Here is an 18,337-nt window from a genome sequence, read left to right as displayed (position 1 = left end):
GTATTTTTAAATATAAGGTTATATTTATAACTATATATATATATATGTATATATAATGTTACTTATTACAGTTTATATAATGTTACTTGTATATATGTTTCCAGGGCTGACCATTTGGTATTGGATAATGGTCTGGTATGATTTTTAAATCCAAAGTATAATTTTCCAGTAAGGTCCTTTTATGAGTAAAGAAAGAAGATTATGGAGCTTCACCAACAAGCATTGACGCTGATTGACATGAAGCCACCCACAGGATTTGTGCATGGCTTTGCCCTAAAAACAGCAAATACCTTTCAGGAAAACTAACATGTAACCTTGAATCTCTGTTTCTGACCATTTTCTTTTTTGAGTGCCTTGAGGCTCTGTAAGTTCCGACTCAGCTGAAATAACATTGAATCTAATTTAAAGAATCCAGTGGAATTTAACCATAAATTATTCTGTTATATCCAAAGGCCAGGGGGTCTTTAAATTATCCCACCAGCAGCACTTGCCTCTAATGGCATTATGTTTCTTGATAAGATGTTCTAACATCCAATTTGGTAGGTCATTGTTTCGAAGATAATTCCTTGGAATGAATCAAGCATCTGACATGGGACCTGAAAGGAACTGTCATACTTGAAATCAGTTACTAATGAAGGTGTGACCAAATGAAACACTTCCTCAGACTGTATGACTGGCAAATGTCACTGCAACTATGTGCATTTGAAAACTCTGAACACTTAGGTTTTGTTCTCTTTTTTTCCCAATAATACTGATGGGCTATCTGAAAATGTTTTTTATCATATTTTGGAAACTCCTTGGAGCTAAATTAAATAAAATCTAACACATGTTCGCATCTCCAGTACTTAGCCTATGTCCTGCATGACCAGTACATAGCAAGAATTCAAAAACTATTGACTAAAAATATAAATATCACTAATGACTTTTTCCTACATGTAAAAACCTATGCAAAATGTTTTGTGTGAGCCAAGTGTGGTTATAGTCACCTTTAATCCCAGCATTTGGGCAGTGTTGGCAGGAGGATTAGGAGTTCAGAGTCGTCCTCAGCTATATAGTATGCATACTCCAAATCAGCCCAAGTAATATGAGACCCAATTATAGAAAGAAAAAAAAAAGGTCCATGTGCATTTTCCCATTTATTGCTCATAATAATGCTGTAAGTCACTGTGGTTGCTAATTTTGCTGATCAGAAATTGAATCTAAAAAAGTTCCCACAGGTGGTAAAACCCTAGGTAAATGCATATAGACATTTTAAGTAAATAATGAGTACACAACTTGTACAGTATAGCTGTAGTGTCAACACAGTCCTCAACCCCAAGGCTAGGATAAGATGCTCTTGGCAGGTGAAGCACAATTGCATAAGAAGTTTGGGGGATGGGCAAGATGGCTCAGAGGAGAGAGGTGCCTGTTACTTTGCCTGATCACCTGAGTTTGATCCCAGAACCCACGTTGTTACAGGAATCAACAGCTTTGGAGGCCACTGAGGAATCTACCCTGTTATGATCACGTTGGACCCCATTCCCCATTTCTGTGGGACAGAAAGGTAAATAGCAGCTTTGCCACATACAAAATAAACATGGGGGTGTGAATTGTGGGGGAAGGCTGGGGTGGCAGGAGAGAGGAGAGGGGGAATCTGTGGTTGGTATGTAAAATGAATAGAAGATTTCTTAATAATAATTTTAAAAGAAGTACAAACGGAAAAAATTTAAAGAATACATTTTTAAAATCTTTGGGCTGGAATCATGGCTAGCTGGTTACCATGGTTATAAAGGTCTCAGGGAATTCTGGTTCTAAACTATCACAACTGCAGAAGACATTCATCTACTACTCAGACAGGTAACAATCAGGTGAAACTATTTTTTTTCCAATACACCTTCATATACAATAAGCAAGAACTTGGTAAAAACCTTGAGTCATATTTTCTTAGACAACAGGCAGGAAACTTAAAAAAGTATAAGATTACCAGCATATAACTCACTCCATTATTTTTTTCCAAGGATTCAAAACCCTAAAGGACAAGAATTTGATCTCCGTAAAAACACCCTTCACAAATCTCATACACACACACACACACACACACAGATGATAGATATAGATGGATGGATGGATAGATAGATAGATAGATAGATAGATAGATAGATAGATAGATAGATAGATAGATAGATAGATGATAGATAGATAGATAGATTGAAAGACAGATTGATAGACTGATAGATTGATGGATACAGATATATGTGTATGTATGTGTGCGTATACATATTTCTGAACTGAAATCCTGCCCCAACCACTACATGCCTCAGTCCCCCAAAAAACCACTACCATAAACTTCAAAAAGTGACTACTTCAATTTACAAAAATTAATTACTTTAATGTTTAAAAACATTAGTGATATTATTCAAGACCACAGCTGTACCCAAAGAGTATAAAACATAATAATAACTAAAATTATATAAAATAATTTGATTGCTTACTATCAGCCAGAGACAGAGGCTAGGCAGATCTCTGTGTTTGAGGCATCTTCGTCTACAGATCCAGTTTCAGGACAGCCAAGTTTAGGCAGTGAAGGAACCCATCAAAAACAGAAAGTTGGTGAAGATGTAATTGAATGAAGATGTAATTGAATGAACATATCCCAGCACAATCGGGAGGTGGAGACAGGAATATATAAGGTAGATGGAGATAAGATCTTTTGGTCTGAGGATTCAGAGAGGTAAAAAATGACTATGGCTGCTCCTTTGCTTCTCTGATCTTTCAGCATTTACCTTGATATCTGATTCCAGGTTTATACTGATAAGACTAATTAAGATCATGCTTCACACTCCATTAAAGTTTTCCTTTATAAGAGTTGCTGTGACCACTTTGGAAATCAATATGATGCTTTCTTAGAAAATTGGGAATCAATCTCCCCCAAGATCCAGCTATACCACTCTTGGGCATATACCCAAGAAATGCTCAATCATACCACAAGAGCACTTGCTCAGCTATGTTCATATCAGCATTGTTTGTAATAGCCAAAACCTGGAAACAACCTAGATGCCCTTCAACTGAAGAATGGATAAATAAAATGTGGTACATATACACAATGGAATACTACTCAGCAGAGAAAAACAATGACATCATGAGGTTTGCAGGCAAATGGATGGATCTAGAAAAAATCATCATGAGTGAGGTAACCCAGACTCAGAAAGACAAATATGGTATGTACTCACTCATAGGAGGATACTAGAGGTGGAACAAGGATCACTGGACTGCTACTCACATCACCAGTGAGGCTACCTGGAAAACAGGACCCCAAGAAAGACACGGGGATCACCCAATGACGGGGAAATGGCTGAGATCTACATGAACAACCTGACCATGAGTGGGAGTAATGAAGGGTGAGGGTCGAGGGAAAGAGAGCCTGTGGGAATGGAAGATCCCACCTGGATCAAGAACAGAGAGGGAGAACAAGGAATAGGAGACCATGGTAAATGAAGACCACACGAGAAAAGGAAGAAACAAAGAGCTAAAGAGGCCCACAGAAATCCACAAAGATACCCCCACAAAAGACTGCTGGCAATGGCTGAGAGACAGCCGGAACTGACCTACTCTGGTGATGGGATGGCCAAACACCCTAATAGTTGTGCCAGAAACCCCATCCAAGGACTGAGGAATCTGGATACAGAGATCCACGGCTAGGCCCCAGGTAGAGTGCTGGGAGTCTAGCGAGAAAGAGGAGGGTTTATATGAGCGAGAATTGTTGAAACCAAGGTTGGATAAAGCACAGGACAAATAGCCAAAAGAATGGAAACACATGAACTATGAACCAAAGACTGAGGGGCCCCCAACTGGATCAGGCCCTCTGAATAGGTGAGACAGTTGATTGGCTTGATCTGTTTGGGAGGCATCTAGGCAGTGGTACCAGGTCCTGGGCTCATTGCATGAGTTAGCTGTTTGAAACCTGGGACTTATGCAGGGACGCTTGGCTCAATCTGGGAGGAGGGGACTGGACCTGCCTGGACTGAGTCTATCAGGTCGATCTCAGTCCTCAGGGGAGGCCTTGCTCTGGAGGAGGTGGGAATGGGAGGTGGGCTGAGGGAAGGGGAGGGGGGCAGGAAGGGGGAGAACAAGGGAATCTGTGGCTGTTATGTAGAACTGAATAGTATTGTAAAATAAAATAAAATAAAATAAAATAAAATAAAATAAAATAAAATAATAAAATAAAATTTAAAAAAATTAAAAAAAAAGTTGCTGAGGTCATGGTGTCTATTCACAGCAGTATAAACCTTAACTAATACAATCCTCACAAAGCATTTTTACTTTGCAATAATTAATAGCTTCTTTCTATAACCAACCCCTCACTCAAATAACCCTAGTTAAACTCACTGGTTTACCAAAATAAATACAGATCTAAATAAAAATACATTGTATAATTAAGAATAGTAGGAAAGGAGAGAACAGAAGGAGAGAGGGGAAGGAAAGGTAAGGGATGGTGGAGAAGGGAACAGAAAGAGGATGGAAGGAAGAAAAAACAAAGCTATAAAGAAAGGGTAGGAGAAAAGGAAGAAAGATGTAAAGAGGTTCAAAAGTAAATCAAGAGGAAAGAAAACAAAGCAGGTGTGGGAATCTTACAAGGACATCAACAATGAGGACTGCATGAGATGCCATAGTGAAATCACTGTGAGATATGTAAAGCAATGTGAGGTGATAACATGAAACAGAAATGGTTTATACCAGGAAGCCTTAGGGTTCAAATGTCAATGTCAACAGAGGAAATGCCTGTAAATAAAGCATTACAAAATAAAGAGCATTAATAAGAATTATTTGACTGGTTATTTGCTGAAATTATAAGTGAATTTCACTCTGCTGAGTCCATCAGCCACCCAGCTATGAAACATTCTCGTCTATTGAGAAAAGATGATGCTTAAAAAAAAAAAAGGCAGCTCCAGGACACAGGCAGCTAGCTGAGTACCCACGAATCTAAGAAAAGTCCTAAAGCGATGCTAGAATTGTGGCCAGATTCACCAAGGTACCTCAAGTGTCTTGGAAGAAAGGATTTGAGAAATCCATTTCATCCCTCAAATCATGGGTCAAAAGCCATTATCTCAGAGAAGTCTCTCCTGATAGCCTGTCAGGGCCTGGTCCCCCACAGACATTCTCAGTACACTTTGTTCCTCTGCATCATGGGCTTTTAGATGCTTTCTGTCTTTTAAACTGTTTGCTATATGAACTGAAACATATTCAACCATAGTCTCCCACACAATCCACAGTGAGATTGGCCTTTTCTCCCTTCTGTACACCTGTTCCTTTTTTCGTCTGCCCCTTTTGATGTTGGTTAAATATATAAAGAAAAGCTCTGGCATCATGACATCTCACGCCTAATGATTTCAATGTGCTCATCTTTAAGATCATCAACTTATTTTCTAGTCACTGTCTCCATTTGACTTTCCCACAGAAGTAAAACCTGTAACAAAGATTTACCAATCAAGTGTCATCTGGGGAAAGTGAGCCCAAAGGATGTAGTGCTGAGATGAGAGGAAGCAGAAGGGTTAGGGAGATGGCTCAGTGGCCAAGTGCTTGCTGGACAAGGCTGAGGACCTGAGTTTGATCTTCAGCACCCATGGGAAAGCCTGGCCCAGTGGCTTGCTCTACAACTCCAGCCTGGGGGAAAAGGATGGAGACAGGAGGATCATGGGGGCTTGCTGCCCAACTGATGAGCCTCAAATTCAAGTTCAGTGAGAGATCTTATCTCAAAAGGTATGGTGGCAGGGCTGGATAGATGGCTCAGTGGTTACCCACATGCAGTTCATGGTCACCTGTTACTCCAGTACCAGAGGACCTGATGCCCTCCTCTGGATTCTGGGGACACCTGCATACATGTGGTGAATAAATGTATAATCAAGGTGCATAGGTATACACATAAAGTAAACAAACTTTTAGCCCCCCAAAATGTGGAGAGCAATAGAGGAAGATATCTGTAGATGTAACCAACCATCTTATTAAATAAGAAACACAAACACAAAGAAGAAAACCAAGAGATCAGAGCTAAGAGCCTTACCTGTCTGCTTCAGCTAACCTCTTTAGCCAAGAGACCTCTCCGAAAGGGACCTACTTCCTGTCTGTTTGTCTTCATATAGACTTTTTGTTCTGCCTTCTCATTGGTTGTAAACTCAAACACATGACTGCCTCATCATTGCCTGTATGTACAGCCCTCCAGGTCTTCTATGGTATTGAGATTAAAGGCATGTGTCTCCAATGTTGGCTGTATCCTTGAACACACAGAGATCTACCTAGCTCTGCCTACCAAGTGCTGGGATTAAAGGTGTCACCACGAATGCCCAGCTCTGCTATGGCTTGCTATTAGCTCTGACCCCCAAGCAACTTTATTTATTAACATACAAATAAAATCACATTTCAGTACAAATAAAATATCACCATAGATATCCAATGTAAACTTCCAGCTACCACAGGCACACACATTCATATGACACACACATAATAAAAATGTAAATAAATAAACTAATTAATTAATTAATAAGATGGTAAAAAGTGGTCCAAGGACATATGATCAAACTATCAGCCCCATGGATACATAAGAGTACATTCTGCAGAAGGCCTGCCAAAGGCCCAGAATGCAATTTCAATTCTTTATTAAGTGACCACAATGGAAAGAGTTGCCCACTGTTTTCCATAGTCCATAATGAAGATTGGACCCATGAGATGTTTGCTTTTTTACACAAAGATTAGCAATAATATACCTTAGAATGAAACAGAATGACCAAAAGAAATCTCACAGTGGTCCCACAAATGACAAGATAGACCTGGAGCAGAAACAGAGAGATGTGTGGTGCAGTTGGCAGAAAGGGGGCATTCTTTGATTAAGTTCTTCCTATAACTGTTGTTCAATAAACATCTGCTTAGGAGCTAAGCATGGTAGCCGGGCAGTGGTGGCGCACACCTTTAATCCCAGCACTTGGGAGACAGAGGCAGGTGGATCTCTGTGAGGTGAGTTTGGTCTACAAAGCAAGTTCCAGGACAGCCAGGGCTACACAGAGAAACTGTCTCTGGGGAAAGGGGGGGTGGAAAGCATGGTTAGCGCATGACCTAATTCCAGCATTCAAGCTTCAGAGGCAAGAAGATCATGAAACCGAGGCCTGGGCTAGCTACATAATGAGACTCGATCAAAATGCAAAGAGCTGAGAATATAGCTCAGTGGTAGAGCTTAACATACACCAAGCCCTTCACAGCAAGAATAAAAATTAAGCATTAAAAATCTGATGAATAAATGAATAAATATCTACATGAAAAGAAGTTAATGGAATACCTGTCTTGGGATCAGCTTTTGTCCCACCACTCACCTACCAGGCAGGAACATGGAGAAGAGGAGCCTGGGGAATCTACATTCACAGCTCTCCCAAGTGCACTAATGAACTCTAAACTGAAAATCGCTGTTTCAAAATTCCCCTCCAGACTACACTCCATTGGATGTTTCCTTTTTATATACATACACACTCTGTCTCATAATCTCCTATATATACACAAATGATATGCATGTATGCTCAGTGCAGCTATTGGGCTATGTGTCAAACCCTTTGGGGGATGTCAAATGACGGTTCTACTCTCCAGTTCCTCTCACTCATCTCTAGGTCTTGATTGTCTACAGCTTCATCACCTGCCCCTCCTACAAGACTTCCTGCTGCCCTATCAGGTTGTCTGAAGGCACTTCTGCTCATCCTCTTTCCTTTTAGAGTGATCTATGCTCTAGCCAATAGCTCTCTAAAGGCCATGCCTAGCTTTTTGAAAATTTCTTCTTACACATATTAAATTCTGCTGACTTCCCCTTTGGGCTATTCCCTGGGAAGAAGTTCAAAAAGATTGTGTAATGTTGCCAGGTTCATTTGGAGTAGAAAATGCTTCCAGCAGTGTGTCTCTGTCCTGCATATAGTTTCTCTCTGCTATTGACCCTTTAGAACATCTATTATGAACTATCAACAAACAATTGTGTAAAGACTGATGTGTGATAAAAATGAGTAAGGGCACAAAAGAGCTTGTCGAGTAAAGGGCAGGATGTATAGAGTCATAGAGGGTGTGCTTGGCAAGAGATAAATAACAATATAAAGAATGTCTTTTATATTACTTTTTAATGCATTTGGTTTTTGAAGCAGGATCTCACTGTGTAGCCCTGGCTGGCCTGAAACCTACTATGTAAGTCAAGTTGGCTTTGAACTCATGGTAATTCTTCTATCTCTGTCTCCTAAGTGCTATGATAATAAGCATGCACCACAGGTATGACCACTGTGCCAGCAAGGAATGGTTATTATTAGTGTTCTATGTAACATATAGTGTATCCTAACAAGAATAAGATTTTATTCCCTTGCACTCTGGAAGAGTGTTTTTGTTTACATAGTCATTACAGGACTGTCTATCCAAGGCATTCAATCTTCTGACATTGTGACACGGTATTGCCATCTGCAAATGTGTTAGGCCACATTCACAGCTGTTCTGAGATGCATGCCACTTACCAGACAAGCGTGAATGTTGGCTAAGTGATAATGCTGCTGTATTTTATTCTATTACTTCCAAAATTCAATGAAGTTCAGGTTTCCTACCAATGAGTAATGTGCTTGTTGAATGGCTCAAAGAACCACACGTGTGTGACATACTACTACCCCCCATGAAATGTGTTTATACCTTCATCTTCAGAACCTGTGAGGAAGCTGTACTGCAAGGGGCGAGAGAGGTTGAAGTAGGAACTTTGAAGTGGGTAGAAGATTGTATTGTGGGAAACCGTATAGGTCAGAATTCAATCATGCTTCTTTAACAAATAAATCAGGATAGGGAAAACAGAATGAATCAAAAACCTACAGCTTCAAAGAGAACTGAAAGATGTTAATTGCCTGTAATTTATGGACTTCACTTGAGCCCTGAAGCAAGCAAACTGTAAATCAATCAATTAATTAACTAATTAATTAATGATAGTTATACAGAGATATACTCACTGGGAAATTGGAAACTTGACTGCTGAACAGATTGGATACTAATGAATTGTTGGAGATTCAGTTTGGGTGTGATAATGAAAGCAGGTTTTAAAAAAACTCTTTTGTCTCTTAGAGATACATGTGGAAATACTTATGAAAAAAATCAATGTATGGATCCATATCAGTGCTATGGTGTGCCTCCCAGAGACACCATCTATCTTCTAGGACTTAAGTACCCATTCCTCCAGCCTCTGAGAGCCCTGGCTGCTGACAGCTCACAGCTCAGGATCACTCTAGAAACTGTCTTCTAACCAATTCTTTCCTTCCTTACAGACATGAAACTCAAGACCAGTCGTCAATAAACTCCCTGCCTGCTAATTTCTGTCGGTGAGTCTGCTTACCTGGGACCACTCAGTAGGAATTCAGTAATGACAAGAATAATGATGGCAAATTCATGGTGTGTGTTTGGGGGCATCCCACAAGGATACCCATGGGTGTTTTCTTTTCCTATTCTTTTTGTTGTGCTAGCTAGCCAAGCACTTTACCCCTAAGCTACACACCCAGCCCCCATGTATTTTTTCTCAAGTTTCAAGATATTTTTTACAGCAACAGACACAAGACAACCTTCAAGCCAAGCTTCTCACCCACCAGGTTGGCAGGGGAACTGATGAATGCAGACAATATGTTAAGTGTAGAGTAAAGACAGGCTAGATGCACTGATAAAGGCTGGGTGTACTTAAATGAAGACTTAAGTAGGCTTTTGTAGAGGTGCAACGTGTTTAGATGGACCTGGTCCTCAAAGGTGCTCCATACAATAGCAGCAATGACCTCCCCAGGTACTAGTAAGATACAAATTCTCAGACCCTGAAATATCTCTATTGAGTCTGTTGTCTGAGTCAAACAATCAATGTTCTAATCAAACCCCCAGGTAGTTTTGATACATGTTCAATTTTGAGACCTTTGAGCTAAGTCAAAAGAGTCTGTATGGGTTAGAAATTTTAGAACCACATTTTATAAATGTAATTGGCTCTTAACAATGCCCATGTTAACAGACATTTAGGCAACCTTCCTTTCCCATATAATCACTTGTTTTATTGAAGTTATAGGAAATCAATAGTAAAGGCCTACTCTACCATGGGATGCTTACATCATTTCTATGCACATAACATGGAGTCAGGCTCTGCAGTGAGGTCTAAGGAAATGTTTGGTGTCTCACTGCTTTCTCAGGGACAATGAACATGAGCCTGGAGCATCCCCCAGAGACTGATCAGAAGGACCAGAATGTAAGTACTCTAGACTTTGTGGGCTACCCTTGATCTGTCACAACTGTTCAGCTCTAGTCTTGTGGCATAAGTGGCACATGTAGACACTATGTAAATGGGTATAACTGTGCCCGTGTAGACTGTCACTCATGAAAACAGGCAGTGAGCTCATGAACTATAATATGCCTGCCTTATCATTTACCATTCCATGTGATACCATGTGGTCCTCTATGATCTGTTAATATATTTCATCTTGTTTGAACTTTTAATACTTCTTCATGCAGAAAATATTTTGAGCCATGAGTTTCAATGTCTAATCTCATCCTAACGAGTAAATACATCCTATTTATTGCTGCAGTAGTAGCCACTATACCAACACAGCAACAAGAAAACCCATAATACTGAGGCTAACACTACTGCTTTGGAAATTGGAAACTAATACTTAAGTTGAGAAAATTACCAAAGTTCATATAAAAATTCTAATTTTTAGAGCCAGGACTCAAACTCCAGCTGATTTGGCCCAGATTCTTAGCTATTTCCAGGTATTGAATAGATACTCTGTACTTAGTCTCTAACTGGAAATTGAGCATAGCATACAATGCAATATTCATAATTAATTGGTTATTTCTCTTCTGGACTCTGTTCTGTTACCAATCTCAGTTTTGGAGCAATTAATTTTTTTAAGTGCCACAGCAATCACACTTATGTTACAGATGAGCTACAACACAAAACCCTAAGCATAACTAGCTAACTAACTGTAGACTGGGAAACATTTATCAACAGCTCATTTGCCAATATTATCTTTCACAATGTAGTCTTACAGTCATCTCTCCAGAGTGTAGTTCTCAAGGTAACTATTAGCTGGCTGTCCCCCATCATGGATATTAATTTTTCCAGGCAAAATCTAGGCTTTGGGTCTATATATTAGCAAGCATGATTATCTTTGAATTCAGAATTATAATTCTATAACAGCATAACACATGTTTTCCAACACTTTTTTTTTTGACACAGGGTCTCATTCATTCCATTGTCGCTATGCCAGCCTTGAACTTGTTTTGCAGTCCAGGTCAGCTTCAAACTTGCTAGGATCCTCCTGCCTCAGCATCCCACATGCTGGAGTTACAGATGTACACCATCACACTCAGCTCTCAAGTTTTACATTCTTGCACAGACAATCCTTTGTATTTTCCATGGTTACAAAACGCACATGTCTGCTATTGATACAGATGTTGAGCCAAATGCCCAACCCTGTAGAATTAATAGTGATCTTAAAAACAAGTGAAAGATTCATGACAAATGATAAAGAAGTGAGTATCTGTGGCCATGCAATCCTAAATAAAGTCAGATGATAAACATTTTCAAGGAGTTCATCTGTCATATTCAGCAGATGGGAAAGGGAAAATGAAAGTTGATACAATGAGGCTTATTAAATCTGAGAGTATCACAGATCTGCACAGATGGGAACACCAGTGAACAAGCACACGTGTGTGTTCTCAGGTCAGAGGAAGAGCCACTGAAAATAGATCATAAAACAGCAGAGCCTGGCACAGTGTGTTTGAAAAGCAGCGTTTAACTCAGCCTCAGTAGAGAAAGAAGACTCATCATCATCCCATTACCTAATGAAATGTGGCTCTGCTATCACAGTCATTCAGAACACAAGAGGAGTCCAGCCAATAGAAGGTAACATGGCTCTGGATGAACACATTTTACCAGCTTAGCCAATGCCTGCTTTGAATAAATCCTTTACTATTCATTGAGATTAAAAAACTGAGGGCTTTATTCATGGATCTACATCTGCTCAATTTAAAGAAGTGTAGAGTCTTTCCTTTATTCTTCCTTCCTTCCTTCCTGCCCCTTTTCCTTTTGTGGTATTGTTGCTAATGAAAATAATTCATTTTGTAAGACTGTTGAGAGTAATAGGTGGTTTGCTTTCTTCTTTATTTTTTTCAGTTAACAAAATAAAAGTAAATTCTGCAAGACATGGATTACCGTTCATAGTTTACCAAGAAGGATACTGAATTTTACAGAAATTAAGGACTAAGCTCAAGGTCAATATCTATTTAAGTGGCATCCCCAAAGGGTGTCCTTTCGCACAGGTAATGCTGAACCTGATGCCTGACCACACATCGAGAGGAAGCTCAGGGCCTGACTGCTGAAGATGCAATGCTGTAGACTATGAGGATGGATTGCTCAGTAGGAAAAGAGCTTTGCTGCATAAGCATGAAGGCCTGAGTTCAGATCCCACCACTCATGTATATGTTAGGCATGATTGTGCAGGTCTGAAACCCCAATGGTGGGGAGCCAAAGACAGGCAGACCCTGGATGACTTGCTGGCAAGCCAGACTATCCAATTCAGGTGAGCTCAGTGAAAGACTGTCTCAAACACTAAGGTGAAAGGAGATAGAAGAAGACACCCAGAATCAACCTCTGGCCTCCAACATGTGCACACACAGGAAAGTGCACACATAGCATGTATGCATACATGCAAAACACACACACACACACACCCTACAAAAACTAGAATTTAAGAAAATAATAATAATACAGCTTAAAAATAAAACAAAACAGCAAAACTGCCTTGACTTCAAAGGGACATAAATGGCAGTCAACAGCCATATGCTCATCCTGACTGACAACCCCTATGACTTAAGTGTCAACATTTCCCCAAAACAGCAAGAAAAAAGTTGCAAGTGATTTTAAATGTTTATGTGTCTTAATGCGATTCGATCCATCTGAAAGCTCCCATCATTTTGGATCGTCTCCATTTTGGAAGAGTTAGGAAAACAGTTGGCAGTACTTTGTGCATTTTGTTTTAATTGAGGGGAGGGCATTTGAGATCTGCAACTAAAAGAGAGGTTTGGTTTGGCTGTGATGAACTCGCGTCATTCACAATCTGAACTCATTTTGAGGAAAACAACAACCGTCACACTAGTCACTTTTGCCAGGGGAGGAGGTGGGGTGAATACTACAGGAAAGAGCTTATTGATAGTACCACAGGACCACAGATCAGTCATCAAAAGAGCAGAGAAAATTCCACGAGCCACCAGTTGACATTTTTTTTTAAAAGAATAGACTTTCATCATGGTACTTTTGAAAGGATTGATAATAATCAGCCTTTGATAATTGATAATAATATCTCTGTGCCTGTGGATGAGTTAAATATTCAATTTTGCACATTGAAGAATGACATCGGGTATGTAATCTGAGGCCCTCAGTGACAGGAAATAAGTAAAACATCTCTGAGGGGATCCTCTCTTTTCTTTTTCTTTTCCTTTTTTCTTTTTGTCACAAAAGGAAAAGCTCAGAAATCCCACTGCTTAGCTCTAAGATCCTGGAAAAATTGTAAATGGCTCTGTTTACCTGCGGACTCATTCTGTACCTGTAAACCTAATATTTACTCATGGAGTAATGTTCAAGAAAGCTTATGTCCTTGTGAGGCTAACTACAACATCCTCTCTCTAAACAATCCACAAGCTGTGAAAGTGGAGGAGATGGTGATAAAGCATGATATTCTTCCATGATGTTGGACCACAGAAAGTGGAATGCAGTTGAGTGTTATTTCCCGTGAGATGAACTCCAGTTATAGCTCAATGTTTTGGGTTTCTCGTTCAATCAATAAACAAATCTGGAGGGGATGGCAGCATGAAATACCTCCTCGGGAGGAAGTTGCTTGTCTCCCTTTGCAGCCCTTCTGCCATGAAAATCAGGCCAAGAGGCTGAAGCCAAATGCTTCAGAGGAGAAAGAAGTGATGCAAAACCAGATCTTCCCAAAAGAGAAACTGGGAAGCCCTGCTGCCAAAGGAGACCTTGGGGAAGAGCAGAAGAGGGGAGCAAGGATGTGTCCTCCCAGCCATCTTCAGGTCACATCATCTTCGGATATGAAGGTACAAGGTAAATGAAGCTGAATGCACAGTGTTCAGGACTTCCACTGCAAATATCAGAATAAAGGAGGAATTCCTCCAAAGCATTGTCCTGAGATAAAGGGCCAAGGGAAAGGAAGGCCAAAAATGGAGACTAGCAGAGCCCAGCAGGAATATAAGGTGCAACTAAAATGCTCAAGTTAGGGCTGGGAGGGGGTTCAGTCATAAAGTGCTTGCCATGCAAGGCTAACCCACACACACCTGTAATCCCAGCACATGGGAGACAGAGATGGGCAGGTCACCTGGGGCTTGCAGACCACCCCATCTAGCTGAACTGAGTGGGCTCCAGCTTCAGTGAGAGACTGTCTCAGACTATAAGATGGAAAACTTATAGGAAGGCACTGAACTCCAGTCTCTGCACACACACACACACACACACACACACACACACACACACACACACACACAGGCGCACACACACAGTGTTTGAGTAGCCTCATTTTGCAAAATAAAAAGAAGCTGGCTGAAATGGTTAGTTCCTGTAATCCAGGAATTTGAGAGAGAGAGGCAAGAGGATTTCCAAGTGAAGGCCAACCTGGGCTACTTAATAAGACTCTACCTTACAACCCTTCCCCCAAGTAGAAATAAACAGGTAAAATTAATTTTGAATATTGAACCCAATATAATGGAAACATTGGTATGTAAGTAATGTGGTATTAACCAGATAGCTTAACTTTCGTATTTCAATTTATTGGATCTCCTTTACCGTACCTCAATTCAGTCAACTCATTGGTTCTACTGATTTCTCTCTCTCTCTCTCTCTCTCTCTCTCTCTCTCTCTCTCTCTCTCTCTCTCTCTCTCTCTCTCTCTCTTTGGAGGGAGGGTATGGGTGTGGTCTCATGTAACCCAGGGTGGCCTTGAATTCACTATATAGCCAAGGATGACCTTGAATTTCTGATATTCCGGCCACCTCTTCCTGAATGCTAGGATTGCAGGTGTTCGCCACCGTTCCCTGTTTCTGTCCCCTTCCAGATGCTCAATAGCCATATGTATTCAGTACCACATGTGTAGAAAGTACTGAAATGTTTTAAACTGGAGAAACCAGATGAGCTTGAATAGCCAAGCTGCTTATCTTTCTCTTATGAACAAAAGTTAAGGCAAAACCTGGAGAGACACAATTTTGGGTTGCTGTTGATTTTTTTTTTAATAAAAATTGATCTGTGCCTGGTACTACATGTCAATAATCCTAGCACTCCAGAGGCTGAAGGGGGATGGTGAATTTAGTCAGCTTTGCCACAGAGCAAGAATCAGTGCAATTTTTAAAACTAAGCCAAAAAATAAAATAGAGCCATGGGTTGTTACTTTATTTAGTGGACTCTCCTAAGTTGTCACAGAAAACCCCAGATGGCCATGCACACATGTACTAAGGTCTTCCTTGTCCCAGGCTTTGGAATGGACTCTTCAAATCCAAACGTAAGCAAGATACTGGGCTACTCACAATTTGTTTTTCCTTGCTGAGGAGGAAAAAAAAAAATACAGAAACAACATGAAGAGATACAAATCTCTACAGTGTGAGATTCCAGGTAAGGCACATGGCGAATGGAAGCAAAATGTGCTGTCTTTTCTATGAAAGAAGGATTGACTAAGACAAAACTCCATTTTTAAAAATTGTAAAGAAGCCACTTAACAGAAATTCCAGTTCCCTCGGGGTCAGCACTTCTTGAAATCAAAATATGTGCTCAAGGCTGTGGCTTCCTAAAACTTTCACGTTGCTTATCAGCAGCTGTGCCTCTCTCAAAGCCTGGCACGGGGAGCTCTGCATAACAGGCCAGTGGAAACCCTTACCTGCTTGATCCCACATGGCTGTTCATCCTCCTGCAGACGTAGAACTTCCAACCTTGCCAAATACTTTGAATTATGTGATAATTATCTTGTGAGCCCCCACATCCATTTCTAAGAGGCACGAATTTCTCTAGACTCCCCTTAACTGCAGGCTCCACGAAAGCTGGAACTTTATTTGTCAGCTCCTAATATAGGGCTCAGTATAGATTGGCTCACTGTGTGGGTCAGTCACTGAGCAAATGCAAGCAATGGATGCCCGCGGACTGGAGAGGGCCACCTGGGAAAGCCCGAGGAACTCGGTGCTTCCAGCACTAACTGGTTTTCACCTGGGAGAGTGGTACAGTTGTGCTGAGGTGTGAACATCAGAAAAGTCGCTCTTCTGGCACACTCAGCCAATGACTAGGACTGTAGGTGGGGCCAAGAGCTGGGGGAAAGGGTAGGCAAGGGCCAGGTGGCAGAAAGTGCAACAAGGGTTTTATGAATTGTTTGTAAGATCTGACCATCCTATACACCTGCTGGTAGCACTGTAGTGTGACAAAAGTCCCCACGATGCTTAAAGCAGACTCCTTCATAATTTTGGCTTGGATTTTTAGAGCTTTCAGAAAGCAATCAACTATCAGTCATGCAAATGAGGGTGAATGACCGAATACACTCTTTCAGAGCCTCCTGTATGTTGCTATTGAGTTTCCTCCATCTTGCTCAATATTTTTTCCTCCGAACTAAAGCTACTGAGTGAGCAATATAATCAGGGAATAAAATGAGAGTGTCCCAGTTTACATTTCCCCAAAAAATAATAGAGTGAGATTTCTTTTTAATGAGGAGTGGCAATGTTTTGTTCAAACATCCTTCAGGAGTTCCCTATCTGGGGAAATAGCATCAAGCACACCTTCCAACTGGTGATATCTATGTATAAAACCTAGGAATACTTTGCTGAATATCTTGCTATTAAGAAGTGGAATGCTCTGGCCTAATGTGGTACTTTATAAATTCTATGTTCGTATAGCAATAGCAAGCCTGGAGAGTGGCCATAAACAAAATATAAATTAATTAATAAGAAGAGGGAGGATAGTTTATGAAGCTCATAAAAGCTTATTCCAGCATTTGAGTAATTGGAAATTTGATTATGGCCAAAACAATTTAAGTTCCTTTGAAAACAGAGGAGGTTTTGATAATAAAATGAATATTAGCGTCAGATAAGCAAGGGTTTCCACACCAGCTGCTTTTCTTCCTAGAGAGTGACTTACCTGCCTGGTTCTCCTAGATTTCATCTGGAAAACAAGATGCAGATTACAGCCCTAACTCTGAGAGTTGTGTGATCATTAATTGGCATATGAAAAAAAGGGTATCACACACAGGGAGAGCTCAACAAATGATGGCCATTGCTTTATCATTTGTTCCTAAAATAGTTATCAACTATCTGTTACATGATTTATTCTAGAAACTGTGTAATTGAACAAACATCTCCCATCAGTGCCTCTGTGCTAACGCAGCCTTTGAATACATGAGGAAGATGTTAATTCTTCGTTGTTGGGGGCTGTGATAGCTAATCTTGGTTGTCAGCTTGACACATTTGGGAAGAGGGAACATGCTTTGATGAATTGCCTTAATCAGATTAGCCAGTGGGCTTGTCTGTGAAGTATTTTCTTGATTGCTGATTAATGTTGGATGGCCCAGCCCACTGTGGACAGTACCATCCCTAGGCAAATAGACCTAGGCTACAGCAGAAAGGTAACTGAATGTGAACCTGGGAGAAAGCCAGGAAGCAGAGTTCCTCCTCAGTCTGTGCTTCAGTTCCTGCCTTTAGCTCCTGTTCTGGCTTCCCTGAAGGTGGACTGTAATTGGAAATACACTGATATCTTCCAAGCTGCTTTTTAGTCATGCTGTTTATCACAGCAACAGAAAAGCAAGCTTGAACAGGGGTTATCTTATGAATTGCATGGGATTTAGCCACATGTCTGGCCTCTGCCCACAAGATATCAATAGCACACCCCAGTGGCAACCAATGTCTCCAGATTTCGCTTAAATGTTTCTGAGAGGCTGATTGTCTCTGGTTAGGAACCTCTGGCAGAGCCTGATGGCAGAGGTACACCAGTCTTCAGTAAGTTGTAAACAGATAGCTCTAACTCGTGTCCTCTGGCCTGGCTGTACAGCCTTGAATTGCTGACATCATCTGCATCTTACCTCCTCTGTGTTCCAACCACTTTTATTCTTTTCTTTAAAAAAAATTACAATTTATTCTCTTTTCCTCCCTCCTTCCCTCCCTCCCTCCCTCTCTCCCTCCCCCTTGTCAGAGATCAACCAGATGGATCTCAGAGATCAAACTGAGGCCATCATGCTTGGTGGCAGGTGCTTTTACCCACTGAGCATCTTGCTGGCCTCAAAAGCTCCTAGCTAATTCAGATGTGTCCCCTGTCT

General features: G+C 40.7%; 1 long non-coding RNA gene across 1 annotated transcript; it reads left to right on the top strand.

Moving 5' to 3' along the window:
- The first annotated feature begins 1,792 nt into the window (after positions 1–1,792).
- On the top strand, positions 1,793–13,279 carry LOC121828058 (uncharacterized). The gene is made up of 5 exons (XR_006070495.2): positions 1,793–1,836; positions 9,291–9,344; positions 10,185–10,240; positions 11,717–11,899; positions 12,170–13,279. It is a non-coding gene; the product is annotated as an uncharacterized LOC121828058 (long non-coding RNA).
- Positions 13,280–18,337: the final 5,058 nt, after the last annotated feature.

The sequence above is a fragment of the Peromyscus maniculatus genome, chromosome 3 (assembly GCF_049852395.1).
Source record: "Peromyscus maniculatus bairdii isolate BWxNUB_F1_BW_parent chromosome 3, HU_Pman_BW_mat_3.1, whole genome shotgun sequence".
NCBI classification, from domain to species: Eukaryota; Metazoa; Chordata; class Mammalia; order Rodentia; family Cricetidae; genus Peromyscus; species Peromyscus maniculatus.
The sequence above is the reverse complement of the archived record's forward strand: the minus strand, read 5'-3'. Positions and strand labels throughout refer to the sequence as shown.